The sequence below is a fragment of the Manis pentadactyla genome, chromosome 16 (assembly GCF_030020395.1).
Source record: "Manis pentadactyla isolate mManPen7 chromosome 16, mManPen7.hap1, whole genome shotgun sequence".
Taxonomy (NCBI): domain Eukaryota; kingdom Metazoa; phylum Chordata; class Mammalia; order Pholidota; family Manidae; genus Manis; species Manis pentadactyla.
Genome location: NC_080034.1, coordinates 44,336,962 through 44,356,299, shown reverse-complemented (window position 1 = coordinate 44,356,299; position 19,338 = coordinate 44,336,962). Strand labels below are relative to the sequence as shown.

General features: G+C 37.3%; 1 pseudogene; it reads right to left on the bottom strand.

Annotated features, from left to right (window-relative positions):
* Nucleotides 1-17,567: 17,567 nt before the first annotated feature.
* Nucleotides 17,568-18,555, bottom strand: LOC130681191 (putative olfactory receptor 2W6; annotated as a pseudogene).
* Nucleotides 18,556-19,338: the final 783 nt, after the last annotated feature.

The window sequence follows — 19,338 nt, the reverse complement described above, 5'->3', positions numbered from 1 at the left end:
ATGCATAGAAGCTGACATAGAGAGAGATAAAAGGATCTACAGGAATGAAACAACATTAAGAGAACTGTGTGACCAATCCAGAAGGAACAATATCCATATTATAGGGGTACCAGAAGAAAAAGAGAGAGGAAAAGGGATGGAAAGTATCTTGGAAGAAATAATTCCTGAAAACTTCCCCAAACTGGGTGAGGAAATAATTAAACAGACCACGGAAATACACAGAATCCCCAACAGAAAGGATCCAAGGAGGACAACACCAAGACACATAATAATTAAACTGGCAAAGATCAAGGAAAAAGAAAGAGTTTTAAACGCAGCTAGAGAGAAAAAGGTCACCTATAAAGGAAAACCCATCAGGCTAACATCAGACTTCTCAACAGAAACCCTACAGGCCAGAAGAGAATGGCATGATATATTTAATGCAATGAAACAGAAGGGCCTTGAACCAAGGATACTGTATCCAGCACGACTATCATTCAAATATGACGGTGGGATTAAACAATTCCCAGACAAACAAAAGCTGAGGGAATTTGCTTTCCACAAACCACCTCTACAGAACATCTTACAGGGACTTCTCTAGATGGGAGCACTCCTAGAAAGAGCACAGCACAAAACACCCAACATATGAAGAATGGAGGAGGAGGAATAAGAAGGGAGAGAAGAAAAGAATCTCCAGACAGTGTATATAACAGCTCAATAAGTGAGTTAAGTTAGGCAGAAAGATACTAAAGAGGCTAACCTTGAACCTTTGGTAACCACGAATTTAAAGACTGCAATGGCAATAAGTACATATCTTTCAATAGTCACCCTAAATGTTAAAGGACTGAACGCACCAATCGAAAGACAGAGTAACAGAATGGATCAAAAAGCAATCAATATGCTGCTTACAAGAAACTCACCTCAAACCCAAAGACATGTACAGACTTAAAGTCAAGGGATGGAAAAACATATTTCAGGCAAACAACAGCGAGAAGAAAGCAGGGGTTGCAGTACTAATATCAGACAAAATAGACTTCAAAACAAAGAAAGTAACAAGAGATAAAGAAGGACACTACTTAATGATCAAGGGCTCAGTCCAAAAAGAGGATATAACCATTCTAAACATATATGCACCAAACACAGGAGCACCAGCATATGTGAAACAGATACTAACAGAACTAAAGGGGGAAATAGACTGCAATGCATTCATTCCAGGAGACTTCAACACACCACTCACCCCAAAGGATAGATCCACTGCATAGAAAATAAGTAAGGACATGGAAGCACTGAACAACACAGTAGAGCAGATGGACCTATAGACATCTACAGAACTCTACATCCAAAAGCAACAGGAACACAGTTTTCTCAAGCGCACATGGAACATTCTACAGAATAGAACACATACTAGGTCACAAAAAGAGCCTCAGTAAATTCCAAAACATTAAAATCCTACCAATGAACTTTTTATACCACAAAGGCATAAAAATAGAAATAAACTGTACAAAGAAAGCAAAAAGGCTCACAAACAAATGGAGGCTTAACAACACGCTCCTAAATAATCAGTGGATCAATGACAAAATCAAAATGGAGATCCAGCAATATATGGAAAAAAATGACAACAACACTAAACCCCAACTTCTGTAGGACACAGCAAAAGCAGTCTAAACAGGAAAGTATATAGCAAGCCAAGCATATTTAAAAAAGGAAGAACAATCCCAAATGAATGGTCTAATGTCAAAATTATCGAAATTGGAAAAAGAAGAACAAATGAGGCCTAAGGTCAGCAGAAGGAGGGACATAATAAAGATCAGAGAAGAAATAAATGAAACTGAGAATAATAAAAAATAGCAAAAATCAATGAAACAAGAGCTGTTTCTTCGAGAAATTAAACAAAATAGATAAGCCTCTGGCCAGACTTAATAAGAGGAAAAAAGAGTCAACACAAATCAACAGTATCAGAAACGAGAAAGGAAAAATCACGACGGTCCCCACAGAAATATAAAGAATTATTAGAGAATACTATGAAAACCTATATGCTAACAAGCTGGGAAACCTAGGAGAAATGGACAACTTCCTAGAAAAATACAACCTTCCAAGATTGACCCAGAAAGAAAGAGAAAATCTAAACAGACCAATTACCAGCAACGAAATTGAAGCAGAAATCAAAAAACTACCAAAGAACAAAACCCCCGGGTCAGATGGATTTACCTCGGAATTTTATCAGACATACAGTCAAGACATAATACACATTCTCTTTAAAGTTTTCCAAAAATAGAGGAGGAGGGGATACTCCTAAACTCATTCTATAAAGCTAACATCACCCTAATACCAAAACCAGGCAAAGACCCCACCAAAAAAGAAAACTACAGACCAATATCACTGATGAATGTAGATACAAAAACACTCAACAAAATATTAGCAAACGGAATTCAAAAATACATCAAAAGGATCATACACCATGACCAAGTGGGATTCATCCCAGGGATGCAAGGATGGCACAACGTTCAAAAGTCCATCAACATTATACACCACATCAACAAAAAGAAAGACAAAAACCACATGATCATCTCCATAGATGCTGAAAAAGCATTTGACAAAGTTCAACATCCATTCATGATAAAAACTCTCAGCAAAATGGGAATAGAGGGCAAGTACCTCAACATAATAAAGGCCATCTATGATAAACCCACAACCAACATTATATTGAACAGCGAGAAGCTGAAAGCATTTTCTCTGAGATCGGGAAATAGACAGGGATGCCCATTCTCCCCACTGTTATTTAACTCAGTACTGGAGGTCCTAGCCACGGCAATCAGACAAAACAAAAAAAGACAAGGAATCCAGATTGGTAAAAAAGAAGTTAAACTGTCACTATTTGCAGATGACATGATACTGTACATAAAAAACCCTAAAGACTCCACCCCAAAACTCCAAGAACTGATATCGGAATACAGCAAAGTTGCAGGATACAAAATCAACACACAGAAATCTGTGGCTTTCCTATACACTAACAATGAACAAACAGAAAGAGAAATCAGGAAAACAACTCCATTCACAATTTCATCAAAGAAATAAAATACCTAGGAATAAACCTAACCAAATAAGTGAAAGACTTATACTCTGAAAACTACAAGTCACTCTTAAGAGAAATTAAAGGGGACACTAACAGATGGAAACTCATCCCATGCTCGTGGCTAGGAAGAATTAATATCATCAAAATGGCCATCCTGCCCAAAGCAATATACAAATTTGATGCGATCCTTATGAAACTACCAGCAACATTCTTCAATGAACTGGAACAAATAATTCAAAAATTCATATGGAAACACCAAAGACCCCGAATAGCCAAAGCAATCCTGAGAAAGAAGAATAAAGTAGGGGGCATCTCACTCCCCAACTTCAAGCTCTACTATAAAGCCATAGTAATCAAGACAATTTGGTACTGGCACAAGAGCAGAGCCACAGACCAATGGAACAGACTAGAGAATCCAGACATTAACCCAGACATATATGGTCAAATAATATTTGATAAAGGAGCCATGGACATACAATGTTGAAATGACAGTCTCTTCAACAGATGGTGCTGGCAAAACTGGACAGCTACATGTAGGAGAATGAAACTGGACCATTGTCTAACCCCATATACAAAAGTAAACTCAAAATGGATCAAAGACCTGAATGTAAGTCATGAAACCATTAAACTCTTGGAAAAAAACATAGGCAAAAACCTCTTAGACATAAACATGAGTGACCTCTTCTTGAACATATCTCCCCAGGCAAGGAAAACAAGAGCAAAAATGAACAAGTGGGACTATATTAAGCTGAAAAGCTTCTGTACAGAAAAGGACACCATCAATAAACAAAAAGGAACCCTACACTATGGGAGAATATATTTGAAAATGACACATCCGATAAAGGCTTGACGTCCAGAATATATAAAGAGCTCACATGCCTCAACAACAAAAAACAAATAACCCAATTAAAAAATGGGCAGAGGAACTGAATAGACAGTTCTCCAAAAAAGAAATACAGATGGCCAACAGACACATGAAAAGATGCTCCACATCGCTAATTATCAGAGAAATGCAAATTAAAACTACAATGAGGTATCACCTCACACCAGTAAGGATGGCTGCCATCAAAAAGACAAACAACAACAAATGTTGGCGAGGCTGTGGAGAAAGGGGAACAATCCTACACTGCTGGTGGGAATGTAAATTAATTCAACCATTGTAGAAAGCAGTATGGAGGTTCCTCTAAATCTCAAAGTAGAAATACCATTTGACCCAGGAATTGCACTCCTAGGAATTTACCCTAAGAATGCAACAATCAAGTTTGAGAAAGACCAATGCACCCCTATGTTTATCGCAGCACTATTTACAATAGCCAAGAATTGGAAGCAACCTAAATGTCCATCGATAGATTAATGGATAAAGAAGATGTGGTACATATACACAATGGAATACTACTCAGCCATAAGAAAAGGGAAAATCCTACCATTTGCAGCAACATGGATGGAGCTGGACGGTATTTTGCTCAGTGAAACAAGCCAAGTGGAGAAAGAGAAACACCAAATGATTTCACTCATCTGTGGAATATAAGAACAAAGGAAAAACTGAACTAACAAAACAGCAGCAGAATCACAGAACTCAAGAATGGACTAACAGGTACCAAAAGGAAAGGCACTGGGGAGGATGGGTGGGTAGGGAGGGATAAGTGGGTGGGAAGAAGAAGGGGAGTATTAAGATTAGTGTGCATGGAGGGGTGGGAGAATGGGGAGGGCTGTAAAACACAGAGAAGGCAAGTAGTGATTCTACAACATTTTGCTATGCTGATGGACAGTGACTGTAAAGGGGTTTATAGGGGGGACCTGGTATAGGGGAGAGCCTAGTAAACATAATATTCGTCATGTAAGTGTAGATTAATGATAACAACAACAACAAAAAAAAGGCAGTTCCAGTGTGGTGACCTCCAATGAGTTCTACACAAAGGTATAAAGGGCATATAAAAGTGTAGGCAGGAGGGGCGGAAGATGGCGGCATGAGTAGAGCAGCGGAAATCTCCTCCCAAAACAACATATATCTATGAAAATATAACAAAGACAAGCCTTACTAGAATAAAGACCAGAGGACACAGGACAATATCCAGACCACATCCGCACCTGAGAGAACCCAGCAACTCGCGAAGCGGGTAAGATACAAGCCCCGGCCCGGCGGGAGCCGAGCGCCCCTCCCCCCAGCTCCCGGCGGGAGAAGAGCAGGCAGAGCGGGAGGGAGACGGAGCCCAGGACTGCTGAACACCCAGCTCCAGCCATCCGGGCCAGAGTGCAGGGCCCTCGATACTAGGAAAACAGGGCAGCAAGAACAGTGAGCGGGCACTGGAGGCTGGGTGTCGGAGGACATAAGAAAAGCGCGTGACCATTTTATTTTTTTTGTTTTTTCTTTTTTTGCTTTTTTGCTGTTTTGTTTCGGCGAGCGCTTTTTGGAAGTCTTAAAGGGAAAGGGACCCCAATACTAGAGAAACAGGGCAGCAAGACCGGTGAGCAGAGGCCCAAGGATGGCACCAGAGAATAAAGACAAATGAGCGACCACCTTTTTTTTTTTTCAATAAAAAAAAATTTTTTTTTTAATTTAAAAAATTTTTTTTTTTTTTTTTTGTGGTCGTTGTTTTGTTTTGGCGGGTGCTTTTTGGAAGTCTTAAAGGGGCAGGGCGGGACACTTAATCTAGAGGTAGGAAATCCGGGGATCTCTGGGCACCCTAACCCCTGGGCTGCAGGGAGCAGGGAGGCCCCTTACAGAGATAAATAGCCTCCCAGCCGCTCCTGCTCCAACGCGACTCCACCATTTTGGAGTAGCTGTCAGAGCCAGGCCACGACCACAGCAACAGTGGAGATTAACTCCATAGCAGCCGGGCAGGAAGCACAAACCATTTCTGTGCGCAGCTGCCCAGCACAAGCCACTAGAGGTCTCTGTTCTCCCAGGAGAGGAGGGCCAAAAACCAACAAGAAAGAAAGTCCTTCCAGATGTCACTCATCCCACCTCTGCAAACTATTCCTATCACCATGAAAAGGCAAAGCTACAGGCAGACAAAGATCACAGAGACAACACCAGAGAAGGAGACAGACCTAACCAGTCTTCCTGACAAAGAATTCAAAATAAGAATCATAAATACGCTGACAGAGATGCAGAGAAATAAGCAAGAGAAATGGGATGAAGTCCGGAGGGAGATCACAGATGCCAGAAAGGAGATCGCAGAAATGAAACAAACTCTGGAAGGGTTTATAAGCAGAATGGATAGAATGCAAGAGGCCATTGATGGAATTGAAATCAGAGAACAGGAACGCATAGAAGCTGACATAGAGAGAGACAAAGGGTCTACAGGAATGAAACAATATTAAGAGAACTGTGTGACCAATCCAAAAGGAACAATATCCGTATTATAGGGGTCCCAGAAGAAGAAGAGAGAGGAAAAGAGATGGAAAGTATCTTAGAAGAAATAATTGCTGAAAACTTCCCCACACTGGGGGAGGAAGTAATCGAACAGACCACGGAAATGCACAGAACCCCCAACAGAAAGGATCCAAGAAGGACAACACCAAGACACATAATAATTAAAATGGCAAACATCAAGGACAAGGAAAGAGTGTTAAAGGCAGCTAGAGAGAAAAAGGTCACCTATAAAGGGAAATCCATTAGGCTAACATCAGATTTCTCAACAGAAACCCTACAGGCCAGAAGAGAATGGCATGATATATTTAATACAATGAAACAGAAGGGCCTTGAACCAAGGATACTGTATCCAGCACGACTACCATTCAAATATGACGGTGGGATTAAACAATTCCCAGACAAGCAAAAGCTGAGGGAATTTCCTTTCCACAAACCACCTCTACAGAACATCTTACAGGGACTGCTCTAGATGGGAGCACTCCTAGAAAGAGCACAGCACAAAACACCCAACATATGAAGAATCTAGGAGGAGGAACAAGAAGGGAGAGAAGAAAAGAATCTCCAGACAGTGTATATAACAGCTCAATAAGGGAGCTAAGTTAGGCAGTAAGATACTAAAGAGGCTAACCTTGAACCTTCGGTAACCACGAATTTAAAGCCTGCAATGGCAATAAGTACATATCTTTCAATAGTCACCCTAAATGTTAATGGACTGAATGCACCAATCAAAAGACACAGAGTAACAGAATGGATAAAAAAGCAAGACCCATCTATATGCTGCTTACAAGAAACTCACCTCAAACCCAAAGACATGTACAGACTAAAAGTCAAGGGATGGAAAAACATATTTCAAGCAAACAACAGTGAGAAGAAAGCAGGGGTTGCAGTACTAATATCAGACAAAATAGACTTCAAAACAAAGAAAGTAACAAGAGATAGAGAAGGACACTACATAATGATAAAGGGCTCAGTCCAACAAGAGGATATAACCATTTAAATATATATGCACCCAACACAGGAGCACCAGCATATGTGAAACAAACACTAACAGAACTAAAGGGGGATATAGACTGCAATGCATTCATTCTAGGAGACTTCAACACACCACTCACCACAAAGGATAGATCCACTGGGCAGAAAATAAGTAAGGACACGGAAGCACTGAACAACACAGTAGAGCAGATGGACCTAATAGACATCTATAGAACTCTACATCCAAAAGCAACAGGATATACATTCTTCTCAAGTGCACATGGAACATTCTCCAGAATAGACCACATACTAGACCACAAAAAGAGCCTCAGAAAATTCCAAAAGATTGAAATCCTACCAACCAACTTTTCAGACCACAAAGGCATAAAACTAGAAATAAACTGTACAAAGAAAGGAAAAAGGCTCACAAACACATGGAGGCTTAACAACACGCTCCTAAATAATCAATAGATCAATGACCAAATCAAAATGGAGATCCAGCAATATATGTAAACAAATGACAACAACAACACTAAGCTCCAACTTCTGTGGGACACAGCAAAAGCAGTCTTAAGAGGAAAGTATATAGCAATCCAAGCGTATTTAAAAAAGGAAGAGCAATCCCAAATGAATGGTCTAATGTCACAATTATCGAAATTGGAAAAAGAATAACAGATGAGGCCTAAGGTCAGCAGAAGGAGGAACATAATAAAGATCAGAGAAGAAATAAATAAAATTGAGAAGAATAAAACAATAGCAAAAATCAATGAAACAAAGAGCTGGTTCTTCGAGAAAATAAACAAAATAGATAAGCCTCTAGCCAGACTTATTAAGAAGAAAAGAGAGTCAACACAAATCAACAGTATCAGAAACGAGAAAGGAAAAATCACGACGGAACCCACAGAAATACAAAGAATTATTAGAGAATATTATGAAAACCTATATGCTAACAAGCTGGGAAACCTAGGAGAAATGGACAACTTCTTAGAAAAATACAACCTTCCAAGATTGACCCAGGAAGAAACAGAAAATCTAAACAGACCAATTACCAGCAATGAAATTGAAGCGGTAATCAAAAAACTACCAAAGAACGAAACCCCCTGGCCAGATGGATTTACCTCGGAATTTTATCAGACATACAGGGAAGACACAATACCCATTCTCCTTAAAGTTATCCAAAAAATAGAGGAGGAGGGGATACTCCCAAACTCATTCTATGAAGCTAACATCACCCTAATACCAAAATCAGGCAAACACCCCACCAAAAAAGAAAACTACAGACCAATATCCCTGATGAACGTAGTTGCAAAAATACTCAACAAAATATTAGCAAACCGAATTCAAAAATACATCAAAAGGATCATACACCATGACCAAGTGGGATTCATCCCAGGGATGCAAGGATGGTACAACATTCGAAAGACCATCAACATCATCCACCACATCAACAAAAAGAAAGACAAAAACCACATGATCATCTCCATAGATGCTGAAAAAGCATTTGACAAAGTTCAACATCCATTCATGATAAAAACTCTCAGAAAAATGGGAATAGAGGGCAAGTACCTCAACATAATAAAGGCCATCTATGATAAACCCACAGCCAACATTATATTGAACAGTGAGAAGCTGAAAGCATTTCCTCTGAGATCTGGAACTAGACAGGGATGCCCACTCTCTCCACTGTTATTTAACATAGTACTTCTGGTCCTAGCCACTGCAATCAGACAAAACAAAGAAATACAAGGAATCCAGATTGGTAAAGAAGAATTTAAACTCTCACTATTTGCAGATGACATGATAGTGTACATAAAAAACCCTAAAGACTCCACCCCAAAACTACTAGAACTGATATCGGAATACAGCAAAGTAGCAGGATACAGTTTCAACACACATAAATCTGTGGCTTTCCTATATACTAACAATGAACCAACAGAAAGAGAAATCAGGAAAACAACTCCATTCACAATTGCATCAAAAAAAAATTAAATACCTAGGAATAAACCTAACCAAAGAAGTGAAAGCCTTATACTCTGAAAACTACAATTCACTCTTAAGAGAAATTAAATGGGACACTAATAGGTGGAAACTCATCCCTTGCTCGTGGCTAGGAAGAATTAATATCATCAAAATGGCCATCCTGCCCAAAGCAATAGACAGATTTGATGCAATCCCTATGAAACTACCAGCAACATTCTTCAATGAACTGGAACAAATAATTCAAAAATTCATATGGAAACACCAAAGACCCCGAATAGCCAAAGCAATCCTGAGAAAGAAGAATAAAGTAGGGGGCATCTCACTCCCCAACTTCAAGCTCTACTATAAAGCCATAGTAATCAAGACAATTTGGTACTGGCACAAGAGCAGAGCCACAGACCAATATAACAGACTAGAGAATCCAGACTTTAACCCAGACATATATGGTCAATTAATATTTGATAAAGGAGCCATGGACATACAATGGCGAAATGACAGTCTCTTCAACAGGTGGTGCTGGCAAAACTGGACAGCTACATGTAGGAGAATGAAACAGGACCATTGTCTAACCACATATACAAAAGTAAACTCAAAATGGATCAAAGACCTGAATGTAAGTCATGAAACCATTAAACTCTTGGAAGAAAACATTGGCAAAAACCTCTTAGACATAAACATGAGTGACCTCTTCTTGAACATATCTCCCCAGGCAAGGAAAACAACAGCAAAAATGAGTAAGTGGGACTATATTAAGCTGAAAAGCTTCTGTACAGCAAAAGACACCATCAATAGAACAGAAAGGATCCCTACAGTATGGGAGAATATATTTGAAAATGACACATCCGATAAAGGCTTGACGTCCAGAATATATAAAGAGCTCACACGCCTCAACAAACAAAAAACAAATAACCCAATTAAAAAATGGGCAGAGGAACTGAATAGATGGTTCTCCAAAAAAGAAATACAGATGGCCAACAGACACATGAAAAGATGCTCCACATCGCTAATTATCAGAGAAATGCAAATTAAAACTACATTGAGGTATCACCTCACACCAGTAAGGATGGCTGCCATCCAAAAGACAAACAACAACAAATGTTGGTGAGGCTGTGGAGAAAGGGGAACCCTCCTACACTGCTGGTGGGAATGTAAGTTAGTTCAACCATTGTGGAAAACAGTATGGAGGTACATCAAAATGCTCAAAACAGACTTACCATTTGACCCAGTAATTGCACTCCTAGGAATTTACCCTAAGAATGCAGCAATCAAGTATGAGAACGATCAGTGCACCCCTATGTTTATTGCAGCACTATTTACAATAGCCAAGAATTGGAAGCAACCTAAATGTCCATCAATAGATGAATGGATAAAGAAGATGTGGTACATATACACAATGGAATACTACTCAGCCATAAGAAAAGGGCAAATCCAATCATTTGCAGCAACATGGATGGAGCTGGAGGGTATTATGCTCAGTGAAACAAGCCAAGCGGAGAAAGAGAAATACCAAATGATTTCACTCATCTGTGGAGTGTAAGAACAAAGGAAAAACTGAAGTAACAAAACAGCATCAGAATCACAGATCTCAAGAATCGACTAACAGGTACCAAAGGGAAAGGGACTGGAGAGGATGGGTGGGTGGGGAGGTATAAGTCGGGGGAGAAGTGCGGGCGTATTAAGATTAACATGCATGTGGGGGTAGGAGAAAAGGGAGGGCTGTACAACACAGAGAAGGCAAGTAGTGATTCTACAACATTTTGCTATGCTGATGGACAGTGACTGTAAAGGCATTTATGGGGGAGACCTGGTATAGGGGAGAGCCTAGTAAACATAATATTCGTCATGTAAATGTAGATTAGTGATACCAAAAACAAAACAAAACAAAAAAAAAGGGCAGTTCCTGTGTGGTAACCTCCAATGAGTTCTACACAAGGGTATAAAGGGCATATAAAAGTGTAGGCAAAGGGTCTGTTTGCGTTTATACAGAAGATCAAAGCCTAATTGGGCTACCCTGAAAATCAACTAAGATACGATATGGAAGAGAACTTCCAACATCAGCACTCTCTGGAAGACTCATGCCAGAAGATGGTCATCAAGAAATCCCAACAAAGATCAACGCACTGCTACAGCTGTAGATGCACTCATCCCACCAGCTCCTGGACTTGCCATGGGAATGAAAGAGATATCTAAGCTGGCCTGTGCATACAGTGATAAAACAAATTTGACTGGATCTATACTGTTGGAACGCAACCAAGAATTAGGAGAAGTGCAAATTGTAGCGCTCCAAAATCTTACAACTACAGACTATTTACTGTTAAAAGAACATAAGGGATGTGAACATTCCCCAGGAATGGGTTGTTTTAATTTGTCTGATTTCTCTCAGACTGTTCAAGTTCAGTTGGACGATATCCACCATATCACAGATAAGTTTTCACAAATGCCTAAGGTGCCTAACTGGTTTTCTTGGTTTCACTGGAGATGGCTGGTAATTACAGATATGCTTTGGTTATGTAACTATACTCCTATTATGTTAATGTGTATGCGCAATTTAAGTAGTAGCTTAAAACCTATACATGCTGAAGTTACCCTACAAGAAGATATGTCAAAGAAATAATCAATCTTCCCAGGTTTTCTTCCGCCTGCTACTTCTATAGCTTTTCTTCTTACTTCCTAATTACAACCCTTAAATAGAATTCGTGCCTCATATCAAATTTACCGAGTATCATAATTCTTCCAAGTGGTAAAGATACCTCAAGACAAATGCTGGGTATAGAAGCTACAGGGCATAAATATGCAAAGAAATAAAAAGCTAACCATTTCAAACAATAAGGCTTCTCTCTCACTTACCAACTTAACATTTCCCTGTATGGCCCCGGAAGATGACTGGTTAGCCAGAGACGGGTAAGATTCCTCAAGGGAGGAACAACCTAAGACAGGCACAGTCGCAGAGGGGTCATCAGGTGAGAAATTGGGGATCAACAGAGGTGAGGCTTAGAACGTCATCCACCCTGTTCTGAGAGAAATCTTCTGCATACGTGGATGTTTTATTGCCCTTGTCTAGCTGGGATTAACACATAGTCTACAGGCACACACCTGATCTTCTACATTTGCTCTCTTACAACACTAAACTATGTTTTCTACCTTTATCTTGTATCTACCTACCACTTCAGCATTTTATTAAAAATAATAATAATAAAAAGAGAAATGTGGTATCCAAATATAAATCAAGTATAAAAACCAAATGAGTATTCATATTTGAACTGTTTATAGTTCATAATGCATGAGCAAAACCAAAAGTTTCTGTGATGACTGCCCTTGTACTGTTCACTATGTAACTTATTCATTATGTAAGAATTTGTTCTCCATGTAAGAACTTGTTTTTTATGCCTCAGAAGTTTGGAGACTGACGAAAATTAGGCTTGGGGTGGATTAATGATTGTGTATTGAGCATTGACTCCGCTATACAGAATTTTATTGTTGTTAACAACCATTTGATCAATAAATATGAGAGATGCCCTCACAAAAAAAAAAAAAAAGGACAGAGTTCCAATGGTAAAATAAATAAGTAACCTTGATGAAATGTATAGCATAAGGAATATAGTCAAGATATTGTGACAGCTTGGTAGGGTGATAGCTGGAACTTAGAATTAGGTATATAAATGTTTTATCACTGTATTTTACACTTGAAACTAATGTAATGTAATACTGTGCATCAACTACCCTTCAATAAAAAATACTTATCTAAAAAAAAAAAGTGTAGGCAAAGGGTCTGTTTGTGTTTATACAGAGGATCAAAGCCAAATTTGGCTACCCCGAAAATGAACTAAGATACGATATGAAAAAGAACTTCCAACATCAGCACTCTTGGGAAGACTCATACCAGAAGATGATCATCAAAAAACCCCAACAAAGATCTACGCGCTGCTACAGCTGTAGATGCACTCATCCCACCAGTTCCTGGACTTGCCATGGGAATGAAGAAGGAAATATCTAAGCTGGCCTTTGCATACAGTAAACAACAAATTTGACTGGATCTATACTGTTGGAACTCAACCAAGAATTAGAAGAAGTGCAAATTGTAGTGCTCCAAAATATTACAGCTCCAGACTATCTACTGTTAAAAGAACATATGGGATGTGAACAGTCCCCAGGAATAGGTTGTTTTAATTTGTCTGATTTCTCTCAGACTGTTCAATTTCAGTTGGACAATATCCACCATATCATAGAAAAGTTTTCACAAATGCCTAAGGTGCCTAACTGGTTTTCTTGGTTTCACTGGAGATGGCTGATAATTACAGGTATGCTTTGGTTATGTAACTATACTCCTATTATGTTAATGTGTGCACACAATTTAATTAGTAGTTTAAAACCTATACATGCTGAAGTTACTCTACAGGAATATATGTCAATGAAATAATCAATCTTCCCATGTTTTCTTCCGCCTGCTACTTCTATAGCTTTTCTTCTACCTTCCTAATTACAACCCATAAATAGAATTCGTGCCTTATATCAAATTTACTGAGTATCATAATTCTTCCAAGTGGTAAAGATACCTCAAGACAAATGCTGGGCATAGAAGCCACAGGGCATAAATCTGCAAAGAAGTAAAAAGCTAACCTTTTCCAACAATAAGGCTTCTCTCTCACTTACCAGCTTTACATTTCCCTGTATGGCCCCGGAAGATGACTGGTTAGCCAGAGACGGGTAAGATCAGGCACACACCTGATCATCTACATTTGCTCTCTTACAACACTAAACTATGTTTTCTACCTTTATCTCGTATCTACCTACCACTTCAGCATTTCATTAAAAATAATAATAATAAAGAGAGAAATGTGGTATCCACATATAAATCAAGTATAAAAATCAAATGAGTATTCATATTTGAACTGACTGTTTAGAGTTCATAATGCATGAGCAAAACCAAAAGTTTCTGTGATGACTGCCCTTATAATGTTCACCATGTAACTTACTCACTGTGTAAGAATTTGTACTCCATGTAAGAACTTGTTCGTTATGCTTCAGAAGATTGGAGACTGATGATAATTAGGCTTGGGGTGGATTAATGATTATGCATTGAGCATTAACTCCACTATACAGAATTTTATTGTTGTTAACAACCATTTGATCAATAAATATGAGAGATGCCATCACAAAAAAAAAAAAGAAACATTTGGCAAAATATGTTATGATATTGAGATTTGTTAATGTTTACTTGCTGTGTACATGTGTGTTTTATACTATTCTTGCTCCATTCTCTATGTTTGAAATTTTTACATATTAAGACCACTAGTACTTTCTATATCATATCTTATCAATTAGTATCTTGATTTCATTATTGTCAAGTAAAATGCTCATGTTTTTAAACTTTTGAAATGTTTTCAAACTTGCTTTATTATTCAATATATGATCAACATTTTGTACATGTTCTGTGTATGCTTGAGAAACTTTTATGTGGGTTTGCTGCTTCAGTGTTCTGTCTTTAAGTAATTTTTGTTGTGTTAGTTATACTTTCTCCATCCTTATTCATTTAGGTTTGTGTGTCTTATCTACCAGTTATTCATCAATTCTGCCTGTTGATTTGTCTATTTCCTTTTTTATTTCTCAGATTTTGCTTCATATGTCGAGGCTATCTAATAGAATGCATATAAATTCAGTATTACTATAATTTTGAAGTTGACCAAATATTTTAACAGTATGAAAGGCTCCACCTTATTCCTAATAATAGTTCTTCCCTTAAAGTCTACTTTCATATCAATATGACTATGCCAGCTTTTTTGGCTAGTGTTCACATGATATCTTTTTCTATCCTTTACTTGGCATCCTTATATGTAGATTTAATTTTAGTTTAAAAACAGTTAACTGAAAATTTCTGTATTTATTTTGACAGTTTAGACCATTTACATTATTTAATTCATATAATGTAAATTTTTTACATGATTTATATAATTATTGAAGTTTGTAGCTACTGTTTTTCTACATAATTCCTGTTTGCCCAATTTATTGTTTATCTTTCATTCTACTGCATTGATAAATATTGTTATGATCACAATTTCTTCCTTACTAGTTTGTTAGGAATGTATAACTATTATTCTTTTAGTGATTATATTAGAAGTTACAAGATGCATCTTTGATCTAGTCTAAGCTAATTTCAGTTACAGCTTTTCTTTGTCAACTGATTTTGGGTGATTTCCAGTCTATACTATTAAATGAAAAAAAAAAGCCTTAAGGTATATAGAGCCAAATCTTTCATAACTAGGAGAACATATCCAACCAATGATTTTAACGAATGTTTCTGATGGGTTATAGTCACCAATCATATATAGTAAAATAAGAAGTCAATAACAATATGACAGCCAAAAACAAGTATCACCAAAAATAATCACTGCCAAGTATCCCATGGATTCTAATTCTAAAGGCCACATTCCTAAATAATTTCAAGTTACAGAATAAATAAATATCAAATTTATAAAGCATTTATAACAGAACTTCAGCAAAAATACATACAAAAAATCGTACCATGGAACAGTACTTACAGGGGAATTCGTAGACTGAAATGTATTTATTGGAAAATAAGAATGACTGGAAACACATGTATTAAGCATTAGAGTTAAGAAATTGAGGAAAGAATATGTCAAATTTTGACTGCATCATCTGTTTAATGGAAAATCGGCAATGAGTTTCCTTATACAACCTGGCAGGAATATAAATCAATATAGTTACACTATAGAAAAAATTTTCAGTATCAATTAATACTTGTAATTGCTAATGGGCATGTCTTCCAAAAGTTGAATTACACTTGTAGGTACATTCTAGACACAGCACTTGGACATAAACACTAGCATATTTATATAGGATGTTTATTGCAGCTTTGTTTGAAATAATGAAAAATTTGAAAGTTTTAAATATTCTTAACAAAATTAAGTATGATACATACACATGAACAAATAATTTGGATAGCTTTGTAAATATGTCTTTAAAACATAATTACATGAGTGATGCATATGGTTTGATAATTATGTATTTAAAACTCTAATATTTATATAATTTTTCCTTAAAATAGTTAAAAATGTTTTTAGAAAAATACAAAATGATAATCATGGATACTTAGTTATGACTGCTAAAACTATAAAGAATATATGAAAAATATTAAAATATTTCCTCTTGATTGGAGCATAAGAATATTATTTTATTAGTTTTTTCTTTCATGGTCTATTTAAAATTGTAACATTATAAATGATTTGGGTAATCACATTGCTTCTTAGGCATTTTGTTGTCCTTTCATCAAGGAAAAAATTCAATCTGAATATTATCACAGTTATAATTATTAATGTCAATCAAATTTTATGAACAGAGAGATGCAAAATTTACATGGACAATACCTAAGTTACCTTACCAATGTATTCGTACTAGATCATGGTTTTCTTCTCCAGTGTGGCTGGTTTCCTTTTACCATTTCATTCAACTTCTTACTATATTCAGCTGGACTTATTTATCTGTATCAATATGATTTCTTAGGATTAATCTCTGTTAAAAGCATTTATTTTTTACAAAACCATAACATGTTACAAGTAAGTCTAAGCAGGCTCATCAAATAAGGCCAACAAGGATCTTGAAACTATTTTATAAATAAATAACTATTGTCATTATATGTCATACAGAGCCAATGCTTTTAAACTGAAAAAATTGCCCCCAATTTTAAGTATATTATTAGAACAGATTAAAAGCATTGTATTCAATATGAAGAAATATTTTATAAGTTCTGTGAAATTATATCAATAAAAGTGAATACTATATAAATGACAATAAATTTTATTTGTAAAGAAAAATGTTTACATTTCTAAAATTTAAATATTCAGATTTAATGACTAATTAAAATTGTGTTTGCATGTTCATCTTAGATTCCAGACATAAAGCTAGATGCTTGATCAAAAGAGATTGACAGCTATCCTATGCTGTATAAAAGAGAAATATTCAGCCTCATGGCTTATATTCCTTGCAGGCTTCTTCTGTGGGTGGAAAATTCTCATGGTGTACTTAATCCCAGATGCCTATGCTAAATGAACAAGAATCAAGCAACCTGTTAGGATAAGGCAAATAAGGCAAACTGTTAGAAAATTGTGGGTCTCCAGTGAGCCCTTACACTTTCATGTGAACTACAGACAGAACACCTACTGCCTGTAGTTCTGGTGAGGGATTGAATAAGTATATTTCACATTTCTCCCTAACAAGGGTCTCTTCCCACCAAACCTCTTAGATCCCACTTAAACTTGTTCCTCAAGGTGTTACTCAAGTAGTAGATCAAAGGATAAAGTGAGGGTATTACTACAGTATAGAAGAGGGTGAGGAAATTACTGTAACTCTGTGTATATTTGCCCTTGGGTTGGATGTAGAAAGAAAACATATTCCTGAAAAACAAAACCACAACAATTAGGTGGGACCCAAAGGTCCCAAATGCTTTCCTGCTTCCTTAGGTGGATTGTAACCTAAGCACACTCCTAACAATGTAAACATAGGAGACGAGAATAAGCCCCAAAGGTGTAACAACATAGAATAAAATAGCTATGGAGAGCTCATTTTCCAGGAAGGTTGTGTTCACACAGGCAATTTTAATCAGGACAGGCTCTTCATATACAAAATCTTCTCCACCACCCTGTGATGGCTGCAGAGAGGCAATTGGAAAACAAGGATGGTCTGAACTGTGGACCCTCGAAGGCCAGTAATCCAAGTCATGGCTGCAAGTTGCTGGATAAGCTTTGGGTGCATGATAACACCACAGTGGAGGGGCCAACAGATAGCATTGAAACGGTCATAAGCCATAGCAGTCAGGAGGAGAATACACTCTTGTGAAGCGCAGCCCCAAAGCAAAGTACAGCTGGATTGCACAGCCAATGTAGCTGATGGTCTTCTCAGGGCCCTTGAGATTCCAAAGCATTTGTGGGACAACACTAGTAGTGAAACAGAGGTCCTGGAAGGAGATATTAGAGAGGAAGAAAGACATGGGGCAGTGGAGTTTGGAATTTAAATACAAAACCAGTATGATGGCTGTGTTCCTCATCAGTGTCACAAGGTATATGAGGGAGATGACCATAAGGAAAACCATCTCCAGCTGGGACTGGTCAGAAAAGATGAGCAAGATAAAACCTGCTGGAGTGCTAAAATTTGTCCCTTTCATTGCTTCTTCATGGTGAGTCGCCTTTCCTGGTCATTCCAATTTTATTCTGTGGGAAGGAAGTCAGAATACACATTCTTCTCAAGTCCACATGGAACATTTTCATGAATAGATCATACACTAGGCCACAAAAAGAGCCTCAGTAAATTCAAAAAGATTGAAATTGAACCAACCAGTTTCTCAGATCACAAAGGTATGAAACTAGAAATAAATTATGCAAAGAAAATGAAAAATCCCACAAACACATGGAGGCTTCACAACATGCTTCTAAATAACCAATGGATCAATGACCAAATAAAAACAGAGATCAAGCAATATATGGAGACAAATTACAGCAATAATTCAACAATACAAAATCTGTGGGACACAGTAGCAAAGACCTTGCTAAGAGGAAAGTATATTGTAATACAGGCCTACCTCAGGAAAGAAGAACAATCCCATATGAACAGTCTAAACTCACAACTAACAAACTAAAAAATGAAGAACAAATGAGGCCCAAAGTCAGTAGAAGGAGGGACATTATAAAGATTAGAGCAGAAGAAAATAAAATCGAGATGAAAAAACAATAAAAAGAATCAGTGAAAGCAAGCAAGAGGTGGTTCTTAGAGAAAATAATCAAAATGGATAAACTCTTAGGTAGACTTATCAAGAAAAAAATGGAGTCTACACACATAAACAGAATCAGAAATGAGAAAGGAAAAATCACTACAGATACCACAGAAGTACAAAGAATTACAAGAGATTACTATGAAAAAGTATATGCTAACAAACTAGATAACCTAAAAG